The sequence below is a fragment of the Strix uralensis genome, chromosome 11, assembly GCF_047716275.1.
Source record: "Strix uralensis isolate ZFMK-TIS-50842 chromosome 11, bStrUra1, whole genome shotgun sequence".
In the NCBI taxonomy this organism is placed as follows: Eukaryota; Metazoa; Chordata; class Aves; order Strigiformes; family Strigidae; genus Strix; species Strix uralensis.
In genome coordinates, this window is record NC_133982.1 from 3,370,687 (window position 1) to 3,398,313 (window position 27,627).

Here is a 27,627-nt window from a genome sequence, read left to right on the forward strand (position 1 = left end):
ATACCTGCATGCCGCTCGTGCAGTCAGTGTTTCAGTATTTACGGCCACCTGGGCTGTTGCTTAGCGGGGGGATTTGCTGTACTTAGATGAAAAACGCAACAGGAACTTTAAACTGTTCCGTGGCTAAACTGAGTTCAGTTTTCCAGTCCCTGCAGCTCTCAGTTATCCTCCTCTGCCCTGTTGCCGTGCCCTCTTAGCAAGAAGCAAGAAAACTATTATGTTGCATTTAGGACCCACTGAGCACTATGGATTTTACTAAACATCTCCCCCTGAACGATGTTCTTAGTGTTTCCCCAGCCTCAGGGGGAGGATGTGGGTGTGAAACCAAGAAAGGAAGAGGGAATACAGCGTATCGTGAGGATATCCGCAACATCCCCACCTGATAGGGTAAATCCATAATATTCCTGTCTGCCTAATCTGGATTTTTGTGGCACTGGAACAATTTGTGTTCACACACCTGTGCAGCATCTTGCCATTTCCAGATGCTCAAGACCTGCTGGTACCGGTGCCTGCTGTGCCAGTTCTGATGCCACTAGATTGGTTTCTGTGCCATCAGAGGTGGGGAAATGCTTGTCTCCTTTCAGTGGCCACTTGCAGCTTTTTCCTCTTAAGACTGGGAGAATCCTTCACATTTCCCAATGTTTCTATGTGGCGTTAGAAAGTGATACATAGAGAGACTCACACCTATTTCTACTTGGGAGCAGGAGAAACTGGAGGTTGTTCCTAATCTCAGTTATGGAGATGGATTGAATGAAACTGGTAAGCGCAGGATAACTGGGTAACCCGTGTGTTAGTTGCAGGGTGCTTAATCTCTCTATGCCATGGAGGCTTTCCTGGAACCAGAGGCACTAACCGACATAAATTCCTTCTGTCAATGTGCTTTATTGGACTACATCAAAGTGGAATCGATAAAGAGTTAAAAAAAAAAACCCAAAACGGGCTTACTAAGCCAGACCAAGTCATAAACAGATTAGAGTGCTGTGGAGGTCAGGTTTCAGCTGGCATTCCTGAAAATAGGGGGGTTCTGGTGTTTTTGGAGGGTGATTCATTGCACTGGAATATTTCAGGGGAGGAGAATCGTACAGGAGTTGTTAACACCGCTGCAAAGAGAGGGGTTCCTTGTGTGTCAGGTTTCTGCCTCCAAGTTTGCTGTCACAGATTTGTACTGATATAATTTATATCAGTATAAGTTATCTGTTTCCAGTTAACCTAGATGAAAGCCTCAATGTGGTTATTGCATTCTAAGGTTGCTGGAACTTGTTAATAATTTAGAATAATAAAGTCAGTCAAATTAATTCACTCCTAAAATTGAGTTTATTTGCATTGGCTTGTCTTTTTTTTTGGTAACAGATCTCTCTGTGGGCATATGTTTGTGTAAGCTTTTTGTATGTGCTTGTGGGTGTTTGTGTGCATACGTAATTTCCTTCATCATCTTACAACCAAGAGAAGCTGTGCTGGATTTAAATGTTGTACAAGAAAAATAGTTTCTCCCTGCCTGTGAATATATTCAGTGAAGGTCCACCCCAAAGTGAAGCTGAATAGCTAAGATATAAATCCATGGGAAAAAAAAATGGAGTTTGTAATGGAAATGCTCCCTTGTTTTAAATTATAGCTGGGCATATGTGAAGCTGAAATTCATGCTGCAGCATCCAGACGGTGCCTCAAGCTGGCCACACATTCCCAGAAATAAAGAAAAATACCAGAGCCTACCTGTAAAATGACCTTTCTCCTAACACCGACTTGCAGCTCAGAAGCTTTTGTGCTGTAAGAGGCAGGGTAAGATACATGAAGTGACAGATTGCTGCTGACAGTGAAAGGCTCTTTCAGCTGCATTTCTCTACAGCCACAGTGATATATCCAGGGGCTTGTTAGAGGAACAACAGCACCAGCCAATAACCAGTTGGTCTAAGCCCTAGAGATAGACCGTATGTCCCACACTCTGTTTCCTAATCTGCCAATGTAGAGTAAATTCAGCTGCCATATCACTTCTCTCCCTGCATGTTATATAGCAAAGAAATGCACCTGTGTATTTATCTGTCTATGGCAATGCCTATATCTATAAATAACAATGTTTGTATCTGTGCATGCGTGTGTGTGCATATTTATGTGTCTATGTATTTATTATGGGTGAGGCTGGTTGCAGAGCAGTCCAGAAAATGGAAATCCTTTTGTGCAAATCATGCTTTCTTGGAGGAAAGGAGAGTCAGCAGACCAGGGGTGATGAATTGGCCCTCAACCGCGATGACAATTTTTTTTAAAAGGCAAAACGATTTCAGGGAAAGGGTCTCCAAAAAAAGTCCAGTTTCAGGAGGTAGCTCAATTGAATTTCTGGTTCCTGGCTGCCTGCCTGGAGGGCCTCTTGTCACTTCTACTTTCTTCCAACAAGGCAGAAGGCGGAATTGACAGCAGCCTTCTCGCCAGGCTGTTAGAGAAGCAGGGAAGCCAGATGCTTTGCCTCCCTGCTCCCTCCCCCTTCTGCGGCCCGAGAGCCAGAGAGTTAAGTTGCTTAACTTTTCCATCGTTGCTCTCCAGTGTTCCTGGTCTGACCCAGCGGGGATCCTCAGGAATGAGATAATGCCTGGTAGTCGGCAGAGTCAGCGCGTGTGCACAAAGGGGTTCCTCGCTTTTGAGGGCCAGGAGTGTGCGTGTCACACAAAGTATCACTATGCTTTTGTACAGAAAAGTAAAATTATACTTTTGTATAGTTTATGTAGAGAGGCACAGTGGTGGAAATGGGCTGATAGATGAGCCTCTGCCCTAGAGTAAAACCAGGGCAAATAGTTGTATAATATGATTTCAGAGCTTCCATTCCAAACCCACTTCTAAACTCACTCTCAGCCTATGCTATTTGTGTAACTGCATATAGGGTGCATTGTAGGTGATAGCTAAAATATTCTTAAGATTTCTGCTTCAAGGACGGTATGCTCAGCCCCTCTCTTTTCTTCTTTGTATAGGATTATTGCCTTTAAATGTTAAGAAATAGAAGAAGGTTTCAGTTGCTGTTGAATTAACATTTCTGTATGCATCATTTAACTAGATAATTTGCTGACTCTAAAATTTTTGTGTAATCAAATTGGTTGGCTGTTTTAACATTCTTAAGTGGTAGTTAAAATGATGTGGAGAATGGACCCGTTTCTTTAGATTGAGGGCAGTAGAAGGGTAAGGTTCTCTAACATGGTTTTTTGAGACAGGACCTGCTCCGAGTCAGGGGTTGTGCATTTCCAGCACACACGACCCAGAGTTCTTGCCCTCCCTTTCCAGTCTGGTGACAACGACAAAATGGGGTGACAAATTGGTAGCGGATGGCCAGGAAATGACACCCTCTCCCTCCCCAAGCTCATCTCATCGCAAAAAGCTCCGTACACCAGTTAAGATGAGAACCCCCCTTCTCTGCTAAGCTCATCTGTATTGAAACTGGCTGTCTGTGGGCGAATGTCTCTGCAACCTGTTGGCTCTGCTGGGGGCCATCCAGACGTCTTGAAAAACAGTGAAATCGTAGGGTTTCATTAAAATACACACTGTCCTTTTCTCCTCCTCTGTGCTGCTTTATGTCTTCCCTATACCCAGAAGTTATATCACTGTCTATCCAGTGTGTGCTTGTACACTCCCTCCTTCTGCCACTGGTCTCTCGGTCCCTCTGCCACCTTCCCCAGGCGGGGAGAATCATGATGGAGCAGGCGTTCCTCCTCGTTTGGCATGCACCACTGCCTGTGCCAGCTCAGGCAGGAGTGAACATCAGCCTAGGGCAAACCACGAACATTTGTAGCCTGCAGCAAGGCAAAAACTGTTGCCCAGAAGAGCCTTTGGAAATATTTTAATTACCCCTGGTTGAACTGGCAATCAACTAACTGGAGGTAAAGATCACAAGTGGAGACAAAGTCTAAGGGGAATTTTATGCTTGGAGTCAAATTTCAGCAACATTTTTGAAGCATTTCTAATTGGAATGGTTTAACAGCCATCAGCAAACATCCCCAAATCAAAACACTTCTGATGTACATGGAAAGCAAATCACAGTCGTGCAGCTCTAGCACAGTATTGTGAGATGGATGAACACGGGGCTTATAAAAGAACCAGCTTAACCACCGACGTCTTTCTGAGCAGCCGTATAGTCAGAAGACTTCTTTAATGGACTGTGAATCAAAAAATGAAATTTATTTTTTTGTTTCTCCAGACTTTCTAGTGAAAGAAGAGCTTGCATCTGCCCGACTGCTTTCAGATCAAGTCATCTTTGCCAGCCAAAGCAGATTCTTCCCGCCTGCTTCCAAGAGGCATGAGCTTAAACAACTGGTCTCAGAGTGGGGTGTCTCTACAGTCTTAGCCATGAAGAGAGGTGATTATTCCTCCCTGATAATTCAGTTTCCCATAAGGAAATTATCACACACGGAGAGGCGTGCACCTTCGTCTGTTGTGTCGACATGCACTGCTAGAAAGATTTATTTCAGTAATAAGGTCTTTGCAGTGAAACTTAACAAAAATGAGGGGGCAAGTTTATTAATTATATATTTTACAGTTAATGAAAGATAATATTTAACAGAAGTAATTGCAGGCATCTGCCTTGATGGCACAATTCATTTTCAGTAATAAATGGTTTGTGTGTCCCTTTGTTGGACTGATCAGTTACAGAGACAAATCCTGCCTTGTGCTAAGCCCCTCTTATCTCTTTCCATTTGCAGAAGATGAAATGTTCTCCTGTTCAGCGTATATGGAAGAGACTGGAGCTGAACTGCTATCTCCATAGCAGTAAAACTACAGTGAAATCTGAATTCTTTGTTCATGTTTCATTGCCTGCTTTGAGGAAAACAGTGATCATGAGATCAGACATCAGCCTCAGGGTGAGTATAGATACCACCCACACCAGCTCTTCCAACAGACAGCAATCTGTATCTGGTTCTCTCCATTCTTGTCTGTCCCTTGCAGCCCCGCTGCAGGCTCCGGTAGGCGTAAAAGCCTTGTTCTACAGGACTCAGGTATTTCACCCCTCAAGCTGCTTCTAAGCAGCCTCCTCCACTTCTGCTGAAATACCATGTGGGAGCACTTGTCACTCATCTCAGCTTGTGTTCAAGCCATTTTCAAAACCTGGTCATGGATATACATTAGCTGTCCGTGTAGTAACTTGACAGGTTGTCGGAGCATATGCCCCTTTGGTATCTGATACAAAGGGTGGCTTGTAAGCCCTGACATTTGTAGAGTGGGCAGGTTTATTCTGCAGTATCACTGGTAATTTTTCTATGCTCCTAACACCTTTCAAGCAGGTTGGTAGATTCTACCTCATGTAGGTGTCCATCTCTCACTGTCTTCCTGCTACCTGAGGTACACTACAGAGCCTGTGGCACACAGTTGAGTGATTTTTATTCCCTCCACTTGAGGGAAGTATCTTACAACAATTTAAACTGGTCCACTGTGATTGACTCATGCCACCTATTTTTGAAATGCAGCCAACAAGGCAAGAGAAGGTTTAGAAAAGTTAACAGCATCCAGATCAATTTGGGACAGGAAGTAAAACCAAAAGTTGGATAAAACAACATAAACAGACAAACCCAGCATGCCCGCTAAACACAGAGCCATCCTGTGACGGTGTGACATACCTTCTTGGTTCATTTTTTTTTTTGCTTTAAAAACTGTTGGTGCAGTTGGTGGCTTCTCCCCATGGGGTTCACTGCAAATGAACTGTGACGGGTGAAGTCATTAGCTCTAATAGCTATGCACACCTCAAGACAACAGTCCTTCATACGTAAGAGGTTGATGGGAACTTTTCAAGGAGGTGTTTATCTAACTGTGTGCCACAGGGATCAGGATTAGGGCCAGTCTTCTGTAGTGTCTTCATTAATGAGCTGAAAGAGGGGGTAAACAGCATGTTAATGACATCTAGGATGAAACAAAGAGAGAACAATGCAAAGGGCCAGGGGAGGGCACCGGTGCCAACCCCCCAGAGGTGAGTGGGGCTGGGTGGTATCTGCCATGGGCTTTCAGTCTGCCTTCACCTTGCCCTGATTTTGTAAGTAAAACGCAGAGACGTGGGGCTGAGTCTGGGCAATCAGAGCAGTGGCTTGGAGTGTTTGCAAGGGCATTTTTACGCTATAGAATTGGCTACTCTGCTTTAAAACACAGGTTTTCTGCAGACACAGCTTGTAAATATTTAAATGCATGAGTAGCGGGACCAGCAAGTCTGGGTGGAGATTTGCAAGCATGGAAGAGAAGCAGAGTGTGTGTGAGTTGCTTGTCTCTTTCTCACGTGTCTGCACTCGTATGTGCACATCTTCCAATACCTTCCAGAGAGATTTTCATCCGAAGAGCTCTGACAGCCTTTCAGGCATCAATCACACAAACGCCGCAATAACCCTGCAAGGTCAGGAAGTGTTATCAGATGGGGGAGAAGTCTGTGTCTCTGCGCTGTTCCTCAGAGGAACAATTTGCGCCTGAACAAGGAGGGGTGAACAGAGGGCTAGTGACTCCTGCAAGCGTGTGCATTTGCTGCAATCAGAGCTTTCCTGATTCCTAGAGCCAGGGATGGGAGCCAGGTCTCCTGAACCCCTGTTCTCCTCCTTGACCACTAGAAACACTTCCTCCCCACAGAAACCTCAGCATGAAACCACCCACAGGAGAACGGCTTTGTTGTTTGGCAGGGAGAGCACAGGCTCTGCTCTACCCAATCCGCAGGCGCATTTTTGGGGTTACGTGTTTACTAAAATCTTGGCTTTGCTGGTCTGGAGAGAATAAAAGTTGATTGTTCACCAGCCAGGGACCGGCGTCTCCCTGCCTGTACGTGTAAATATCTCTGTACAGCCATACCAGGCCATAGGGAATGTTTGTGGTGCAGCAGCCTGCTTGTATTAGAAGCCTTGTCTCTCTTCTGTGGTAAACACATCTCTTGTTACCTGTTCTCACTGAAGCTTTTCTGGCTTCTCCAATCCTTTACTTGGCCACTTTGGCTTCAGGGCCTCGTCATAGCTGGATTGCTTTATTTATTCAATAATAAAACTTAAAGAACTGGTTGTTTCCCAGATTGCTCTGTCCAAGGCAGTGGCTGTCTCTGAGGAGCCAGGTCATGATGAGGTTAGTGTGGAGGGAAGCACGGCTGCTTGGTGAGCCTCAGCTCTGCCAACCCCACTGTTCCTTCTGCCTCTCAGCCTTCTCCCAGTGACCCCCATCCTCCTGAACTGGCAGGAAAGTTTATGATGCTGTGCAGGCTGTCCAGACCTTCCCAATCCCATCTCTCTCAGCATGTGGCAGGGATCACGTAAAAGGGAGTTCAAAGCCCAAGTCTACAAACAGGACAATATGACAGTAGAGAGAAAATGACAGAAGACAAAGAGTGGGCCTTCCATCAGTTATTTCTCCTGCGCAGGTCCCTGCTAGGTGTCACAGCATGTGCTTGCTGTCTCTCACCCGCTCCCTGGGCCCACATCTGAGAGTGGCAGCTCAGCACACAGAGGATCTCCCAGAACCTGGGTTTGGCTGTGCACATCTGGGCTCGTGGGGCAGAACAGAGCCTCCCTGCACGGCGCTGCTGGTGCGTTCGGTCCCAGTGGGAGTCCAGCATGAGAGTCTCATGTCGTATTTGTGAAACTGGATTGCTTGTCCTGTTCTCCAAGCCAGTGTAGCACACGATAATACTGAGATTGTGCAAGGAGAACCAAAATGGGAGAGAACTGAGCATCATGGAGAGGAGAGACCGGCAGTGAGCAGGCAGCAAGCAGGCAGCAGAGGGAAGTGGGGATGGTTATGGAAGTGAACTCTTGATTGGAGATATCAGGAAGATAAGAAGGAGGAAAAGACCTTACTCTGACCAAAGTAAAGGGAAAGACTGGGTGAGGCTGAAGAGCTTCAGTGGCCTAAAGTTCCATCTTCTATGAGGGACAGTGGCATCCTACCCATAGGGGTTAGCAGTGTTGTCTGTTTATTCGCATGACTGGGAAGCAACTGCACTCTTTTGGATGATGGATTAGTAAGTGTTTTAAAACAAAAGTCGGAGGTCTGTGCTCTGGATACCCAACCTGAGACATCTGCTGCTCCTAATCTGAAGGCAATCAGCTCCTGTCTGGTGTGGGAAAGGGTTCCCCACCCCCGACTTCACACATGGTAATGACAGGTCTAATGAGCCATTTTGCTGCTTCAGGAGACTTGATTTTATTCAGCTTCCTAAAATCTTGAGTTCTGCGTTCTCTGCATGACAGCACTGCTTTGAGTCAGTCGAACTGGTTCGTCACTAATGCTTTCCTGTCTGTCGGTTTTACAGCTGGATAACGAAACCCACTTCCCATCACTCTCTGACCTTGGTTTTGTGGAGTGTTCAGGTGCATCTTAAAGACTGCATGTTTCAAGAGGCAGGAGTCTGTCACACCTGCAGCTCTGTACCTTGGATGGTTCCTTTCCCTGAAGGTTTGGCCCTTCCCTCAGGAGGAAGTCTGTATCTTCACAGTGTTTCTGACCATAGAACTGCTAACACTGAGATTGTTTTGCACAGCAGCAGCAGAATGAAGAAAGCAGAGGCAATCAGGACCCAAAATAATTATGTTTATCATCTATAATCATCACACAAGGTCTAACTGCACATAAGCACCTCTAGCGGGCTGCTTTCAGGAACACAGAATGCAGGCAGTATGGTTAGAGGATTCACTGATTATTTGAAAGGATACTAGCTAGCCACTGAACAGTGCAGCAGGGGATTCTCTGCACTGCAAGCACATCTATTTATTACATATGTGGAAAACAAGGGCATATCTAGTGCTGAACCCACCTCTGTGTGTGCATTAATGGGTGTAGTTTCCAGAGTCAGGCTGCGGAAATAACAACTCAGCCTCCTTCTGACTGCTCCCTGGGGTTTGGAAGGTATAATCTGGAAGAGCCTACAGCTGCTCAAACCCCTCTCCATGGAAGGGATTATTCCAAGGGAACTCTCTGATGTTTCCCCTTGTGGCTCTGTCTGCTCCTCCCTGGTTTCATGCCAGTCCTGAAATACATAACTTTGAACAAAGACTAGGACTGAGTTCCCCACTGGCAGAACTATCCTCCGCCACACTGCTGCACAGTCTGAGGGTGCTGAGCAGACATGTCCAAGCAAATTCAACTGATCTCTGTTCAGAAAAGGCCCCTGAAAATATTTGCAATCAACAAAAACCAACATTCTTCAACACATATCCTTGCAGCTTAGTCCTTTTTCTCCTAGTGCTGTACTGTTAGGGAGAGCCAAGCTTTGGAGCAAGGGAGAAGGGACCAGAGAAAGTCTTGGCCAAAACGAGTACAGTCAGTTGCTGCATTTAGCCATTTGGTGGAAGGTCTAGTAGCAATCTGCTTGGAAGTAAAGGTCTTAAAACTGAGAGCACAGGAGGAATTAAACCCAGATATGTATGTGTAGTGGAATTAGTTGGAATCCCATCAAAAGCCTGTGACACTTCATCTCTTCAACAAAACATCTGAGTTGCTGCACATTTACTTACTCTGATGTTCTGGGTTATAAAGTGGCTTTCTAAACCCCTTGGTTTCCATGATGGTCTCCAGATGAGGATGTAAAATCCCTCCTGACAGGACGGCAGTCCTGAGGTGTCTCTGTGTAAAGGGGGGATATTTCTCATCCTCTCAGTATCTGTCAATGGGAACTGGTGTTTCTCCTGCAGACACCATCCCACTGCCAAGATCTCTGCTTTAGCAAGGCTCTTACGAACTACTTTCAAACCTGGAAGGGGTTTTTTTTAGAGCCAAACATTGATGTAAGTGCATTTTTACTAAAATCCAAATGCAAACCAATCAGTATTTTACTTCAGCACTTCAATTTTCCTGCAGCTTGTCTTTCCAGGGGCACCCTCTCGTTCTGGCTTATCTGCAACTGTGGGAATGCCGTCAAGACAGGAGCCATTCTGTATCTAAAGGGCAACCAGTTTAGGGACCGAGCCAGATACTTCTGTTGTGTGGGTATCTCTTGCCAGTGAGCCGAGGAGGAGAGCTGAACTCTGTGGTGTGCTCCATGCCTGGTCAGAAGAGCCCTGCTGTTAACTATGCAAGTGAGATTCTGCCCGCTGTTTCAGGGATGTATAATCCTACAATCAGAGGATAATGGTGGGTGAAAGGAGACCCAAGGAGTCTTCAGTCCAGGTCCCTGCTCAAGGCACAGCCAGCTTCAAAGTGAGGCCCAGTTGGTCTGGACCTCATCCAGTCAGCTTTTGTATATCTTCAGGGACAGGGATTCCTCCTCCTCTCTGGGCCCCTGTCCAGGATAATTGGGGTTTTCCTGGCGCTGAGTGCTCAGTAACTAAGTGTGAAATCTTGTCCAAAATATTTGCCCTTTTCTGTGCTAGGATAGGTTCTGCTTGCAAAGCAGGTTTATCACTAACTTAACACCTGCCAAACTTCCCCTTTGCTCTTTAAAGCTCCTTCAACCTCTTCCTTGGACTTTTCCAAGTGCAGAAAGGACAATGCTCACTCCCATCCCAGTGTGTGTGTGTACCCAGGGTGGCTGTTCTGTTACTGACACAGAGGGCCTGGGGACAGCCTTGACCATTGGATCCCCTGGTCCAGCGGGTGAAAGGAAGACAAGACTGTGGGAGTCAGCCAGGAACTTCTGTTGTAGCTGTAGAGCCTGGAGGAGGATAGTGAAGAGAAGGAGATTTAGAAAGTCATGACCCTGGGTGGGTAGCAGAGTTGCTTTGATGGTATGTTTGCCTATGTTTTGCATTGATGAGTAGAAGTAGAATCATCTTCTGAAACAGATTTTGGTGTGGGATCTCCTTGGCTGAGGATGGAGGCTGGCTCCTGTGGGTCACCCCCCAGGGCTGAAGGCTGCTGCTTGCTGGTGGGGCAAAACCTCTGGACCTTTATTGCTTCAGCTCAGCCAGCCTAGGAAACGAATGGGATCTGTATATCAAGGGGCTTGTATATCCCTCCCATGGTCCTTGGGAGGGGGAAATGAAACAGAAGACGAAGACGCTGAACCAGGGATGCAGCTTGGGGAGCTCCTGTTGTAGACCCTTGGCATGAGAGCAGTCTGGAACTATGCGAGGTAAAATGAGACTTGTCCCAGAGAGCTCCCTCACACCAAAGTGTGAGACTGGTGGAGGTGAACAGAGGAGCAGTGAAGCGATACTGACTGTGATCTTGGTGCTGCACTCTCAAACTTGCTGTAGGAATCAGAGCGAAAGAAGATTTTGAAGACAAGTAAGGGGCTTTGTGGGTGTTTTTCCCTTCTAGAAGCATGAATAAAGAAAAGCATGACAGTGCTTCCTTGAAAATCTGGTGGGTGGACTGGTGCTACGAACTGATAGAAGATGGGGGCTGATTCCTTCATGATGAATGAAAGATGACAGATGGGGAAAGGCAAGGAAAGGCCTTCAGCACTAGTATAATTAACTTACTTACTTCTGAGAACATTGGGGTGGGCTTTTTTCCTAATATGAAAGAGAAAAGAGAGGATATTTGTCTGAGAGTAATGGGATAATGGGAACTGTGGAGGTGAATTTGGTTGGTCCTCTGTTCCTGAGACACCTGAAGCACAGACCCTGTACCAGCTTCAAGAGCAGAGACAGAGGATGGCCTCCCTTTTAGAGGGATGGTCTTAGAGAGGGTGGGCTGCCTGGGAATGGTCTACCTCCTTCTAGCGTCATCAGTGGCCCCGAGCTCTTGTTTTGGAAGGGAGGTGAACAGCCAATCCCCCTTCAGCCCAATAATGACTTCACACCCCTACTTTTTCCCTGCAAGCCTTTTCTCTTGGACACTAATGAGTCTGAGCCTACTTCATTGTGCTTCAGTAATTGTGCTTTTAATTATGCTCTGTGTCTTTGACCATCTGTTGTGCTCTTTTCAGAATCTGTTTCAGTTCTGATATCCCCTTTGAGATGAAGGGACCACAAGTGCACACGGTATCCAAGGTGTGGATGAGTCATAGATTTTTCTGTTCTGTTCTCTTTTTTTCTTTCCAAATGATTCATACAACTTGATCTGTTTCTTGATGGTTACTGAGCATTAAACTGACATTTTCATGGAACTGACAGCTTTATGTGGAAAAATGAGGGCCTACCAAGAGGAGTGAAAATTATGTCTGTTGGAGAGGAGAATCCTGATCTTTTCAAGACAAGATTGTTTGGACAGGGAATATCACAGGAGTCTGAAGGGAGAGGTTACAGCAGCTCCCAGCATGGAGGCCACCTGGGAGAGAGGCCAGCATGAAGTTGATGGTGTCAGGAAGATGCTGTAACTTGCTGATAGACATAAAAGACCAAGCATGGCAGACCTCCTCTTTGAGCAAGACTGCAGGAGAGAGGAAAATCAAGCCAGGAGAGGGAGCTGGATAGGCTCCAGCTGGAATAGAGGAGATGAAGAGAAGCAAAATGAAAGGTTAATGAGTGAGAGAGGTTTTTAGGAAGACAGAGCAACTGCAAGTTTGGGCAGGGAATGCACAGCAACATCTGTGAGGGGGTTACATTCAGGGGTTGCAATAAAATGGACTGCACAGAAGGAGCAGCAGCATCCCTGGGTGCCGAGTTAGGCTTGTGAATCAGATGGTCCTGCTTGCCCAGGCCTGGGAGTCCGAGAGGGAAGATGTGGCCCCTAGAGGTTCTTGGAGGGTGAGAGCTGTGGAGAAAAACACAGCATTTGGTGGATGAAAGGAACAGGCTTCATGTCCACATATTTGGTGTGTAGGATAAGCGTAGCTGGAACAGAGGGCTGAAGTCTGCAGGAACAGTGGCTAGAGCTGGAGGAAGACCAGGAGGTGATAACCTGCAAGTGGTCTGTTCTACTTTTTAGGATAAGGAAATAAAATTATGGGCTGGGACAACTGTTCATGTGGTTCTGGCACCTTTTGGCTGTGTATGGGGCACCTTTTCCCTTCACAGGGAGAACCTAAGTCCATGTGGCTTCCTTTTTATCATGCCAGCCCTTGCTCTGGATCCTTTCTCCTGGTGTGCAGGGGTGTTCCGGCCTGTCCCACTGCTGCCAGTGAGATACTGTGCTATCTCAGGCTCACCCAGGAATACCTTGTTCTCAGCAAAGTAACCTCTTCGTCTGCACTCTTTGCCATCCAGAGCTCTGTTATTGATTTAGCCTATGAATCCAGCCCCAAAATCCAACAGCATGCCTTCAGCCCAGCACTAGCTTTGTGTCACTGCTGTGCATGTTCTCTGCACCTCCTCCACACTGCAGTTGTGGCTTTGATTTGGCTTTGTGTGTGGTAGGATGTGGGCAGAATGGGTATTCATATATGGTGCCACACCCTCAGTACCCTTAGAAAAGTCTTATTCCATCCCAGGCCATGGAGATTATCCCTTGACCTCTGGCAGCTGCTCCTTGTCTAGTCTTCTGAGCGTCTTTTAAAGATATCTTGGACTGCCTTGATGTGATTTCCTAACGCCCTTTTTGACCTTCCTCTCTCCCCTGGGCCTGACAACTTGGTGCTTAGATGTCACCCATCATCACTGCTCCCTACACGAGCAGTGAAAAGAACCACCTGATTTTTTTGCTTTGCTGTCTCTGTTCCAGCTCTCATGCACCTTTCATCTCCAGCTTCCTACTGCGGGAAAGAATTGTGGTATTTGGCCTCATGGTTATCAGCCCAGCAAAACTGTCTATTAGCCAGAAAGCAGGAATCACACCTAACTGAAGTAACCAAATCTAATTCCCATTGACAGGAGAAAATTTCCGTTGCCCTCTGCTAGTCCTGTCTGAAAGGGAGAGCAGCTTCTGGGATGGAAGAATAAAATGATGTACAGAAGCAGTGTTACCTAGCTGAGATTACATGGGGTCCATGGTAAATCTAGGATTACCAGGAAGATTAACTGATATAACTGATTAACTGATATAACTGCATCGGTTAGTTACTCAAGCTAAGACATCAGAGATGATTTGGGAACCCTGGCTTCTTGGAGGGGTTTCAGACTAGATCCTCCTCCATATTCGGTGCCGTAGCTGACCCCCTGGCTAGATGCCTGTGCCCTGCTCAATCCCAACCCCCTTCTGACCCCTCCAAACAGAATGTCTTGGTGCTCAGCTGGCAGCATGTTCTGGTTTAGTTGGGCTCTCTTGTTTTCTAGGCAGAGATATGAGTTGCCAGGTCTGAGTCTCCAGGAGTGCTGTCAACTGTACACTGATGTGCAAGGCCTTTCTCTGTCATCCTTCTACTCTTGCTGTTTTCTTATGCATGGAGGATGGTGAGCATAAATAGCTCACCAAATTACTTAAGGGGCTCTCTCTCTTATTCCTGTATTCTGCAGGCAGGTTCCTTTCCAATATAATCCTGTACCTGCAGGGTTAGGTTCCAAGCATCAGTCATGTGAGAGGACTGTAAATGAGGTTCCTTAAAAAACTTGTTCTATTTTGCCTAAGGCCATAATGGGGAAACTGCTGTGTTTCCATTAAATCCCCTTTGTATCAATCTGTAGAGCTCGGCTGTGGGCATTAGGTGCCGGGATCCCAATAGGCCACTAATTAATTACCAACCCCACATTCTTTATTGGCAATGCAGGGGCCTTCCGGCACCGCCTCTTGATAGTTAATTAGGGTGAAAGCCAAGGAGAGGCTCTGTTTCAGTGGTGATCAGTTAACGTTCCCTCTGGCTTTATTCCTTGCAGACACTTCTTGGCATTGTGAGGGGAAGCCAAGATTGAACATATGGCTTATTGTGGAGCTCTGACCTTCCCAGAGTGGGCTGGAATTTCCTTCAAGTGCCACTCAAAAGCCTACCTGATGCCATGGAAAGCCTCCGTGTCATTTCTGGGAAAATAAACCCACAGGCAAAGTACCAGTAGTTGCTGTGCTCTCATGTTCTTCCTTACTATACAGCATGGACAGCTGAGCAACTTTTGATGGGGCAGTAGGAGAAGACCACCTATGAAGTCTTCTTTGCAGGGCTCAATGCTCAAAGGTGGTAAACAGCAGCATAGCTCCGTGGATGCTCTGTGGTGGGGGCCTGCTGGCCATGGGTGCCCCTTCCATGGCTCTGTGAATCCGGGGGACTGCAAGATAACCGATACCTGAGGACACACTTCTACAAGCCACACACGCAGTCTGTTGGGATCTTACCTGTCATCAAACAAAAAAGCATGCTTGGGGTGAAGCACAGTAGTTCAGAAACTGTCCAGTCATTCTGGTCATGAAATCTGTGGCTGGCTGGCCTGAGAGAGACCTTGGATAAGCAAAATCCAACTGTTCACAGGGGCTTGCCAAGATCTGGGTGGGAAAAACCTTCCTTTGAAGAGGATTTCCCGTCTTCTCCCAAGGAGTCCCCAGCTGCTGATCTTTGTTGCCGTGGCCTCGTGTCTGGGATTTGCTTTTCTCAAGACCTTGAAACCCATTCCCTTCCCCAACTCCTTGCGGAGTTTGTTGCGGCCTGTCTCCAGTAATGCAGCTGTTCGTTCCTTCTCTGGAATTTGCTCTGCACAGAAAAGGTTTCTACTTTATTGCCTTTTGCTCTGCAGCAACCTAATTAGTTAACTTTCTATTGCAGCCTCTTCCTACAGCACTTGCCAAAGAGCTCATCAAAGCCTCCTTGCCCTGACGCTGGGGGAGGTGGATTATTAGTCTCTCTGTGTTCAAGGTTAGAGGAGATGTTTCCTTCTCTTGTGAACTGGCAACTCTTCCAGACAAATCTTTAGCCTCTCCATTCAAGATCAAAACTGCGGGCAGCTGGGAGGACATTAGAGTAATGCTCATTCAAAGGCAGTGCTTTGTTTCCTTTAAGTGACTGTCAGCCCTGCCTCTGATGTGCTGAAAACAAACTGACTTCACCCCGCTGCTTCACACCTTGGGCCTGAGAGGAGGAGAGCAGCCTGTCTGGGAAGTGGCTGTTCTCACTAGTGACATGTGGCCTTGTCCTGGGAACCCTGGGCACCCATGTTCCTCCTGCCCTACCCAGCAGGAGGCTGGTGGGACCTTTGCTGGGTCATCTCTGTCTGTGCCTGCCTGGACAAGGGGCAGCTCGCAGTTCTTCCTGTGCCTGGTGTCATGCAAGTGTCAGCCTCGGCTTTAGGGAGGATAAATGTCGAAAGGAAAAGGCTTTGGCAGCTGAGGTTGGTTTGTTCCTTTGGAAGCTCCCCAGGCTGTGACCCGACCTCATGGAAAGCGTTGGCGTAGTGACCTGGGACGTGCGGGAATGCCAGAGGATGAACATGTCCTGTAAGGCTCGATCACTCTACTGATCTTGTTTCTTTTGCTTTTACCCTCAGCTTCTGCTGCTATGAAGGTGTCTGATGGGTGAGTGTTTCCACAGAGTGGACTTTACAAAAGATTCCTCCAGGTTGCACTGGAATGTCACATACTTAATTCTTGGCATAACTGGATCTGTTCCATCTTGGGGTGATTGGAGGAGTGTCTGGTCTCCCTCCTACCTTGATGAAATAAGGCTCATAAATAGACATATTCCTCTTGTGGCAGGGAGACTGATGCACATATCAGGTGCCACAGGCTAATGTAGACAAAATATATCACCACTGGCTGTGATTTCCCAAATATGTGATGTCCTAGAGATGTGATAGTGTGCTGAGCAGGAGCGATAAGTGAGAGAGCAGGAGAGCCTGGGTAAATACCCGTGTCCTGCACTCAGATTTCACGTGCGTGTGCCTGCGCTGCGTGTGGACAACAGCTGCTCAGGCCTGACTTTGCCGGCGTCCCGAGCTGTACGGAGCCCTGCAGCAACAGGAATCCAGCATCTAGGAATGAGTGTCAGACCGGCCCCAGGCACAGCCACCCTTCTCTGGAGGCCTTGTATGAGGGCAACATGGTGCAGAGCTGTGTATGGGACCAGGACCAACAGTGGGTCTAAACCCCCTTGGCCACCCAGTGACTCCGCTCCAGGAAATCATTTTTGAGTAAGGAAAGCAAGGGCAGGATTTGCAATGATGACTAAGGAGGGGGAACTAGAAATCGAGCAGGAGATGTTGGAAGGGTGTTGGAAGTTGCTGTCAAAGTCAGGGTAGCTGGATCTGACTGGTGCTGGGAAAGAGATCAGAGATGACTAGGGCAGAAGACAGGTTAGGTGGTTAGAGTCATCCCAGCCCTTCCTTACTTGAGCATCTCTGCCCACTGCCTCTTTCTCCCCCAGCAACACCATCCCAGGACCTACAGGGCTGTTCTGCCAAGAGGCTCCTGTACTGTTGCAGTCCTTTGGCTGGAGAGCAGCACACGGCTCCCTCCATCACAGCCTGCACTCGTAGGGCTGTGTGTATCTGTCGGTCTGTTGGTACTCGGCACGTGCCTCTGCTCCTGGGCAGCAGCTGGTAAATCCATTTGCTCAGCAGGTGCGTTCTTGCATTCTCTGGAAGAATAGGCTTTTTGGAAGAGAGGGGAAAGAGAACAGAGGAAAAACTGGAGAGGGGGGCAGGAAGGAATAAAGCGAAGTAGAAGAGAGAGAGAAAAGTCAGCAAATGACTGGAAAAATTAGAGATGGAGTGTGGAAAGGACTGCGTGTCCCCAGTTGCTTTGAGCACTCAGCAGATCCTGTGGTGTGCCTGCTTTATTACTGACAGAGTTCTCCCTTCTGTCGGCTTGTTTCCTAATTGCTGGTCTTGTAAACTGCTTGATTTATGGCTCTGTTCATCAGTACTGGCCCTCGGGTATAACATGCTTTTCCTTCCAGGCTGGGAAGTGAATAACAAATTAACAGCCCGCCTTAGGTTCAATAAGAAGCTGAGCATTCAGGGATATTTATTGTGATGCACGTGCCAAATCTAACTGCTTAATTTTTACTTCTCATTCATGGAGGGTATTCAGCGACTCCTTCCCCAGGGCAGCAGCTGCGTTGTGGATGCGTGGTGCCTTTGAAGTGTCCCACAAGAGAAGCCACCAAGGAATGGTTTCGCTGCTGGTTTGTACAGAGAACTCAATCTGTTTCCTCGCAGCTTGCTCTGAAGCTGACATTGTGTGCCGTACGCGTTCGTCTCGGACAAACTTCCTGTCAGTACAGCCGAGGGATGAAGATCAAGTCAGAGAACAGCCCTGCTGAGCCGGAACCATGACCCCCGGTGTGCAAGCAGCCTTCAAGCCAGCCCCTGGCTGTCATCCCCGTGTTCAGTCCTGAGAAGAGGTTTGTCCTAGACCCTGGAGTAGTGTCCTTTGAGTCAGTGCAACTTTAATCATTTACTGAGCAAACCGAGTACCCCTGCTCCCACAGTCCTTGATGGCAGTCCAGTGCCTTCCACACTGCTCTGATCCACGTGGCTACATGGTCGCACCATGATGCACCAGGTTTATGGAGCACCCAAGCCTTGGTATAATAAGGTTTGTCCATCCCTGCCACCCCAGAAGGTTGTGAGGATGGGAGCTCCCTTGGGTTTAGAGCACGTGGCTGTTCTCCTTAACCAGTTCACAGGACTATGGCCAGGAATTAATGTCATGTTGATACAGTAACTCTGTAGCACCACAGACATGCTGCAGCAGAGACTTCATGAGACAGAAGATGCTTGTAAAACAAAACCTTTGCGAAGGAAGAAAACTCTTGTAAAGAACAGAAACTACTGTAGAAGTGTGGGAGCTGTTCTGCAATATAACAATCTGCAGGTACTAGTTCCGGGCTTGCAGGTCTCGAGCAGATAAAGTTTAAGCTGACAAGTGCCCTCGGGACATAGCAGCTCTCTGCTGTCCTGCCCTTGAACAGCCTCTTAGGATGCTGTTGCTATCTCTGAGTTGCTTCATGGCTGCAGCAGGTAAATCTGATACGCCTGAAAAGGGGAGTTCAAGGAAACGTCTTTGTGCCCTCTGCATGCTCCTATAGGAACGGGGCATTCAACTCTGCATCACATGAGGCTGTGAGTGAAGGAGAGAGCTTGGAAAGTCAAGTAGAGCATTAATATAAGGCCTGGAGCCCCTCAGGTGCTGTAAAAACTCATTTAGAGGGAGAGTAGCTGTATGTCGTATCCAACAGGATCCCTGATGTGACCTTCGTCTTTTATTTAAAATCCATGAGTTCTCACCTGACTGCCTCCTCCCAAATAACCTAGCAAGCCTGTAACAAAACAGCAGGTCTTGGAGTGCAAAGCACGAGGACGGGACTGCAGCATTCTTCATGGGACACGGGCAGCCACGTACTATGGCTGTAGTCATTTGATTTCCTCGTGCCATATAGTCAAGGATCCAAGAGCACGAGGATAGAAGATCAAAAGAGCTTCTCGCTTGCATTTCACATGTCCTATCGCTGAGAGTATTAACTACTAATTACTAAACTAATCTGAATATAGACTCAAAGTTCAGGTGTTACCACTTAGTGATAAAAAAGCTTGAACTGCTTTTGGTAGTGTGTGTGAGCGTGCTCACACCCATGCAGAATGTCTGTCATATTTCTTAAACTGCATGACAGGCAAGATGGTTCAGATACAATAAATGCAGGAGGTTCAAGGTCCTGGCCGTATCTTGCATCTGGCTGATCAGCCACTTGAGGCTGCGAGCCAGCAGCCGAGATCAAAGGAGCAATAGTCTGGGATCCATGTTCAGGGTGGGCAGAGGAGATGCCTGCACCCTTCTCCTCCTCCCATGCAAAGGTTGGAGTAGTTTCTCAGCTTGGGACCAAATCACCTCCTTTCTGGATGCTGCTGTGGGTGGCAGCACAGCACAGACAGCTTCTCTTTGGTCATATTCCTACTGTTCACACTGCACAAGGGGCTTTAAATGGGATCAAAGTGAAATATTCCTCTTTAAACTCTCTATTCACATGGCAAGATCGTCTGTGTCACCTGTGACCTGTTCCTGCCTGGCTGCTGGTATGGATGTAAGCACTACAGCGTTCAATCACCTTCCGGACAATTGAACAGGAGCTGTTCCAAACACCATCGTTTTCCCTCTCCCCTGTCTGTGAGTAGGAATTATCTTGAGCAGGTCATAGCAGTGTGTGTAATAATGACTGTATCAGTGAACATAGTCCCCGTTGCCTGGATGCAGGTAAAAAAAAAAAAGGCTGATGGTAGGAAGGGGATATCTTACAGCTGAAGATGTGATAGATGAGCGTCTGTTCCATCTTTAGAATCCTTTTTTTTTTTTTTTAAAGTTACGATATTTCAGCTAAAGGTTACTGCCCCTCTGCTGTCAGGTCTCTTCCTGCAGCTCAGGTAAGTAACTCTGTTCATGCTTCTGTTCTGTACAAAAAGTAAAACAGGTTTGTGTGAAATCCCTGCTGACACATTCTTCTTGTTCTGAATATGATGATGTCGGGGATCTGACAGGATCTGGCTTCACTGTGCATGTCCTGTGGTCACAACAGTCTTCCCCATGACCCTCCCAGCCTCAGCGGGCACTTCTGTCCATCCAGTCGGCTGTAGCTGGCATGAAAGGATGGAGTTGGTGGGGTTTTTGGGGGGGTGAGCCCCCTGGGTTTGTGTGTAAACCTCAGGAACAGTGTTGATTTTCAGGTCAGAGATCACAACCAGGACTCTGCACTGGACAGAAGAGGCTTCTGGACGTTGTACCAGTGGGGCAAAGAGGCTGTCGTCCTAGCTGAGCGCTGTAACAAACGGCTGGTGTCAGAGCTGTGGGGCTGATCTGGCCAGGCCTGCACCTGGGTAGAGAGCAGGCTGCACACATCATTTTGGTGGCTGTCGGGCACCAAAGACCTGGGCCAAATGCACTTCCCTTCCCGCTTCCGAGGTTCATGATGAGTTTCATTAGAGAGTGAATTCAGCCTTGAGGGTTCCTGTGGTGAGGGAATAAGGATTGTCACAGCCTTCCTCATCAAGCTGCAGCCTCCAGTGACTTTATAGCTCCAGGATGTCTTTGCCCTGTGGCTCCGTTGTATCACCCAGCAGTACAAGACTGCCCTAAAGAGCACAAAGTGACTCCCTCTAAAACTGGCCTTGGCTAAGGTACGTTTGACATAGGTCTGCATTGGGAATGCTCATGAGGAGCAAGCTGCGCTGTGGCTGTCTTCTAAAACCTGTGGGGACCGTGGATGTGAAATGGGAAACACCAGTGGTACACCCACTAATTACTCATTCACCCCCAATACATCCATCCCTCCCACAGAGGGACGAGGAGGCAGAAGCAAAGCGTTTATAGACACTTAGGGTATGGAAAAAGAGCTCATCTTGACTGAACTGGGTTAGGGAGTGTTCACAAGCGTACCCCAGCTGGCAGATCTGCGCAGGGGTGGTCTCATGGAGCGGGACGGTGACAAGGCGTGAGAAGCAGTCTCAGCTAGAGCTGGCACAGCTGCAGCCGAGCTGTGATTTTTCTGCTTGTTTGCCCCGCAGTGCACTCTTCCCTTGGCAGCGGCTGGGAGCCTACCCACAGGTTCGCTTGCAAGCTAGAGGGAGAATCTGGTGGCAGCCCCCACAAACATTTGGGTGTTTTCCAGATCTCTCCTACTCTCTGTAGCAGCTCTCAACTTGCTTGAAGTCAAGGACACACATTAACTTGCTGTCTGTCTTTCTCTCCCCCACACAGCGCATTAGCTATGCTCTGGCTCTTCGGTCTGACAGAGATGTGCTCTGCTTAGGCAGGAAGTGCAGGTTACCCGCAGGGTGATGGGAGCCTTCTCTGGCCTTTTAGGTGATAGAAATATTTATCCATTTTCAGTTCTCTTGAGTCAAGTGGGGGATGCTGCACTGCTGAGCTTGATCTGAGCATCCTGCCTCCAGATCCTTGGATCATCCCCACTGCTGGGAAGGGAGAGCTGCTCTCGCTCTGCATGTGCTCACCTCCCTCTCTTGCAGGCTAGACCACAGATCAGCTGAAGCCTGGTAAGCTGTAGCTGACCCTTAGCTCAGACAGCCCAGGGTCCTGCTTTTAGTTTCAAGACTCAGTCCCTAAAACCAACCAACCCAGCAGTGGTTGCACAGAAGCAAAGGCAAAAGTTGTAGCCCTCCTGACAGACCAAAGCTCTTGGGCTAGCAAGAGCTCTGCTGCCTCCAGGGCTAGCTAGGACCATCCCACCTCTTCTTCCTGACAAGTCTGGTGTGCAAGGAGACACAGGGCAGGGAGTGATCTGTAATAATCCATTCTCTTTGGTGACCATCCACCAGCTCCTGCTGGAAGACATCGCCCTGAGCATGGCAGAGCTCTGCAAGCTCCAGGTGGGGAAGAGACAACCCCTTGCCAACGGGCATCACTGCTGCACAGATGTAAAGCTCTGGCAAGGCAGACGCGGGGAAAGGGAAGTGACTTTTGTCTCTTGGTTACTTTGTTCATTGTTTAAGTAATGGGTGGAAGAAAGACTGCCGACTAAGTTAGGAAGTTATTGTTTAGTTGAGGGCTTATTTGTCTTTTGGGGAAGAAGACTGTGTTTGCCTTTAGGGGGGATATTGTGCAACAGCAGTTCATTTTAATTAGTTGCTGTTTCTTTACCTTGGCTTCATTTAACCAGAGAAGAAATTTCTGAAAGAATTTTAAAAAGAGAGGAAGAAAAAACCCCCCAAAACAAAGCCCAAATTTGGGCTAGGATCTGGGATCTGTTCTTCCAGTTTATCCCTGATGTGTACCCACTTAACAAGAAAAGCTTTTACCATAGAGGCAGAGGATGTGCCTCATTGCTTTCCCTCTCTTTCTAGCCTCTCCATTCACTTTAGGGAATGAATGAGGGAAGTCTCTGTATCTCTGTGGTGGGATTAATGGCAGTATGGAGATGAGCTGAATGTATAATGGCCCATTTCCCAGGAGAAGAGGCCTGTACCAGCAGCAGTTTGGCCCAGATGTCTGTGAGGGCTGTATCTTTTTCTCTTTTATGAGAGCACCTGGTAATTTTCTTCTTTCAGTTCTTCTGCCCTTGAGGTTGGGTTGCATCAGATGCTCCCCAAGCTGCGGAGAGAGGCAGGCTGCTGAGCAGAGGGATGTGTCATGTAATTGACTGTTGCTGTGAGGGTATTTAGGCACCTGTTTATCTGACTTTAGTGAGAATTAGGAATTAAAGAGGAGTTGAGTCCAAGACATAGGATTTTTCCCTGCCCTCCCTTCATATCCATCCTCTTTTATATCCATTTTCCTCTCTCGAAGCCTCATGGGGAGGGAGCAGGAGGAGAATTCCCCTCTCTGTTCTCCCACCTGTGTCTCCAGGTTGCAGCTGCCCACAAGGTTGGGGCAGCGTTGGGGGCCCTTTCAACTCTGGCTCTGCCTCATCACCACTTCTTCCCCCCTGAGCTGGAAGGTGACAGTCATGACAACAGCCAGAGAGCAGGGACAGGCAGCTGGGGTTTGGCAAGTTATAGGTCAGGGAAGGGTTTGCTTTTGTGTAGGCCATAAGGAAAGGAGCCCTCCTGGTACAAAGAGAGTTAAAAATGTCTCCATCAAAGCACTCCCGGCTGCCCAGAGCTCTCCAGAGCGTATTTTCAGGCTGGCGGCACTTGCTGGCAGCCTGTTGCCCTCGGAGCAGAGCTGGGTGCCTTCTGTCTCCTTTATTCTCTCCAAGGGCACCTCCCTGCTGTTCGGGTCTGAGTGAGCCGGGGGTCACTCCCACTTCAAGCCTTTTTTTTTCCTTTCCCTTTCCAGCTCCTTAAACAACAAAGGTGTTGAGGGAATTTATACCTCTGCCTGGTAACAAGACAGATCAGTGAAACGCTGTCACAGTTTTGTGAGGGCTCCATAGATTTTTATAGCTTTTCAGTCCTTGGGTTCCCAACCTTCCTTTGGCTTGTAAATTGCCCACAAAATGCAGACACAGCTCCTATTCTGTGAGTTCCTTTGATGATTTTATTTATATCTCTTGCTTTGTCTTGTCTTTTATTACAGGGTGACTGCAATTAATTATTATCCCATCAGCTTCTATTTAGCCTGACAGTACAATACAACACGCAGTGTCCAACCTTCCCCTGCCTCTGTGTGCACGAGCGGGCAGCTATTCTCGAGAAGAACAAAGGCACTGGCAGCTTTAGAAAGGGACATGCTGCTAAAAGGCAGCTTAAGAGAGTTCAATAGCACCAGCAGAGCACAGTTGCAATATGGCTAAAGTGACCAGACACCCCAATTTCGTTGTGATGCTCCTGATTTTATCTTCTCATCCAAAGTGTATTATAGACTGTCACTCTTCGAGCAGGCATAGGCTTGTGGTTAGAGGAGAGACAGGGCTCTTGTGTCTTTTTCCCACATCTCTGATTGACCAGATCTTTTCATGTCTTACCCCCTCTATGAAATAGAAATTGCACCTGCGAGATACGTATAACAGTCCCTGCTTGTTCAGGGTGGGCAGAGCCTCAGTGGGAAGACGGGAGGTGCACATACCGAAGAGAGATGAGCAGCAGACCAGAGCGATCATAAATCTAGAGGAAGCTTGCCCGGGGAGCAGACTGAAGGAACTGGCAGTGTTTGGGCAGGAGACAACTTAGAGGACACCTGGTGATGCTCTGGCAAAGAGGGAGGGACAGATCTGTTATTCACATCTGCAAGGTAGTGGGAGGGCGAGAATGGACTTAACGTACAACAAGGGATGTTCAACTTAGACGCTGGGAAAGTGGTAAGAATAGTAATGGTGTGAGCAGATATCCTGGGCTGGAGGGGAGAGCCTCCAGTGTTGGAGCTTCTTAGGAGCAGTTTTGGATACGTGTCTCTTTTGTTCTTGAGTGTATGTGTCAGAAAGAGGTGCTTCTGGGCACAACTCTGTAGAAATAATAATGACTGAAGACCTCAAGAGCAAGCGTGTGTTAGACAGGAAAATGTTTGATGGTCATTTCAGGACTCATTTCCTATCCAGTCTTTAACACTGGGTTCTGTACAGGGAATATCAATTTTCTCTACTGGCCATTCTGTCACTAGAAAGACAGCAAAGCTGTTTTCACTCTTCACTTTTTCTTCACATCTTGCAAAAATGTTTATTTGCCCTACAGGCCCATGGATGGCACGACGCTGCTGCTGAGCAGTGCCGGTGATGAGATAAAGATGTTTTGACAAGATCCAGTGCCAGGTGAGTGGAAGCTGCTGTTAAACCAATTGTTTGTTCACTCCTGCTTATTTCTCTCATTGTCTCATTTGTTCATTTACACCTGATCTTGGCAGCCTTTGGCAGTGTAGCTCTCAGTGTGACCTCCCCAGACCAGCTAATGACAATGGAGCAGAGCCTCTGGGCCAATGTCCTTGTGAAAAAGTTCCTGTGGTCCTTCTACACCAGTGTCCTGTCCTCTTCTCCCGAGCAGAGTCCACTCCATGCTTCAGAGGAAGCTGCAGGATTGGACTACGATGCCATAAATTCAGAGGGATGTTTCTTGCTTCTGTCCTTCACAAATGACATGTGCTCACTAGCCCACATGGCTACCAGCCATTAGCTGGTTTAAGTTTTTCAATCCAAGCGAATGTAGCTGTGGGGCTCTGTGGGAAATGAAGGGCATGTCTGGGCAGGGAGGACAGGCAGACTGAGCTGGCTCTGCCATTGCTGTGGCTGGAGTGGAAGTGCCAAGAACTGCAGGGCTGAGACACTGAGTTGGCTGGTAGAAAACTGGCTCAAGTTGAGGACTGTCTAGGTTCACCCCACTTAATTAGCCTTTCTGAGAGAGCAGAGTGACTGGCTTGGGTGCAGTTCTGCTCAGGTGTGCTAACCTGCTCCTGAGAGTGAGCTGGGATGGTCTTGCAACCCTGTCTTGTGTTGTGAGAATTTAGGTCAGCTCTGCATTGCTTCAGGTCTCTCTCTCTCCCATGCTTAGAAGATGAAGCTAAAGGTAAGAGCAGTAACTCCATGTCTGATTCCAGGTCTCCCAGTCGAAAACCTCAATCAGGTGGTCAAGTGAGCTCTTCTTCCACCTCCACCCCAGCTGCATCCCAGCTGCATTTCTACTGAATCTGTGATTGCTGTGATAAAATTGTAACTAAATTCTGTCAGCTCTGAAGCATGAACTATGAGGGTTGGTCTTTACCTCAGACATGTAATTACCTGTCTACAAATCTATGAAAATGTACAAGGAAAAAAAAAGAGGGAAAAGCAAGATCTCTGTCAAGTGAGAGAAAGGCTATCATTTCCCCCATTATTTTTTGTTTGTTTTCCTCCATTCACGGCAGTACATAGCTGTGCTTAATCCAGCTAGGAACCTGCTCCAGAGATCAGTCTGCCTGATAAGCTACCTTGTCACTACTGACCCTCAAATCTATATAAGGACATAGGACTTTATTTTTGAAAACCCTGGGAAAATTCTCAAATCTGCAAGATCTTAAATCTGTTTCCCTGCATAAGAAAAACATCTTTATGGTGACTGAATCCTGAATTGCAATCAGAATGGCAGTACTATTTGTTAAATGCAAGTTACTTAAATAATTCATTTTTCTTACTAATTATACAGTACGTGGTTAGCTTCAATGATCACATGTAATTAAAAGAGAGCGGTTTCTGCAGCACTGTCATGATTTTGATGGTGCTGATTGAGAAGAGACTAAGATTTCCTGGTAGTCTACAGATTATGTGTTAATTAAGGGGTTTACATGGAGTGGCATGTGTATCCTGTGCTTGGAGACATACCTTGAACATAGGCAATATCTCCTTATTTCCTAGAGGTCCTTAGATTTGGCTGAGGTCCCAGCTTATCAAAGCCTCTGCTTAATTTTAAATACGTGCTTAAAGCATTTGGAAGTCAATGATGCTTAAGTATGTGCTTCAGATTTAGTTACACACTTGAGAATTTTGCTGAATCGAGGCCACTGGCCGGCTGGGGATGAAACCTCACTGGTACCTGTTCTTGCCCAAGGACATGTCTTATCCCCTTGATTAACCCATCCAACATAGCAGGCTTGAAACGCCTTGGTGACTGTCATGGTTAGCTTTATTTCTTTTTAAAAACAATAGGCAAACCCCTAAGAGCTTGAAAAGCTTTTTCCCCAAGAAACTAAATGACAGTATATGTAGGAGGAAAAAAATATTATCTCTGGCTATATTATTTTACCATGCCAACCTGTGGGGAAGCCTTACAGAAGATTACTGTGTAGTGGAAAAGGCTTGGTTTTCCGTGCATGCTTTAATGACTGGACCTTTGTTCTACCTTTTAACTGTGACCATTTAATAACTACTTGACTCACTTTGCCCTCAGCAGGATGTTGCATGTAGCTTCACTGTGTTGAAGAACACAGCTGAAATTAAAAATGTAATTTAACGAATCGGTTGGTAACAGACAGATTACCCAGTAGCCTGCCTGTGGAGCGGACCTTCGTGTAAGCATCCTTCTATACAAGAATGCTTCATAGACAAAAATTAACTTACAGGTGTTATGCAGTATGTTCCCAGGTCATGACCTCTGCAGTCTTTAAATCCTGTGTGAAAAATCTCTTACTGAATGTTTAGCCACCAGCAAAATGAAAGGAAGTTCTCTAACAAAAAGAGTTGGGAAGTGGGTTTAGGTGTCTTTGCAGTGGATCCTGGGAAATACATGAGTTGGTCTCTTCTCTGAAGAGTTCAGGATTTAAACATACAAGTCAGACTCGAGATGGGAGGGGAAGGCAGCTCCGAGAGGAAGGTGACATGCCTAAAGGTGGCACAAGAGGACAGTAGCAGAGCTGGAATTATACCCCAGGCTCCCAGTGCAGCGCCTGTGCACTGTGTCAGCAGGAATCCTTGCAGGCTTTGACTGCTGCTCCTTGAGGTCTGGGACCTGCATTCAGACATGGGCAAACCCTATATGGAAGGACATTATTATCTACAAGCCATCACGGTGGGTAGAGAAACTGTAGGAAGCAATTCTGTATACCCAGAAAAATTGAGGAGGCCTCCTGAGCTCTTCAGCTCGAGTGAGGAGGTACCTGGAGGAGGCAGGTGGCTGACAG

The 27,627-nt window shown here is 47.3% G+C and overlaps 1 long non-coding RNA gene across 1 annotated transcript; it reads left to right on the forward strand.

Annotated features, from left to right (window-relative positions):
* The first annotated feature begins 4,205 nt into the window (after nt 1–4,205).
* LOC141948278 (uncharacterized) lies at nt 4,206–24,741 on the forward strand. The gene is made up of 3 exons (XR_012630425.1): nt 4,206–4,330; nt 4,674–4,832; nt 24,717–24,741. It is a non-coding gene; the product is annotated as an uncharacterized LOC141948278 (long non-coding RNA).
* Nucleotides 24,742–27,627: the final 2,886 nt, after the last annotated feature.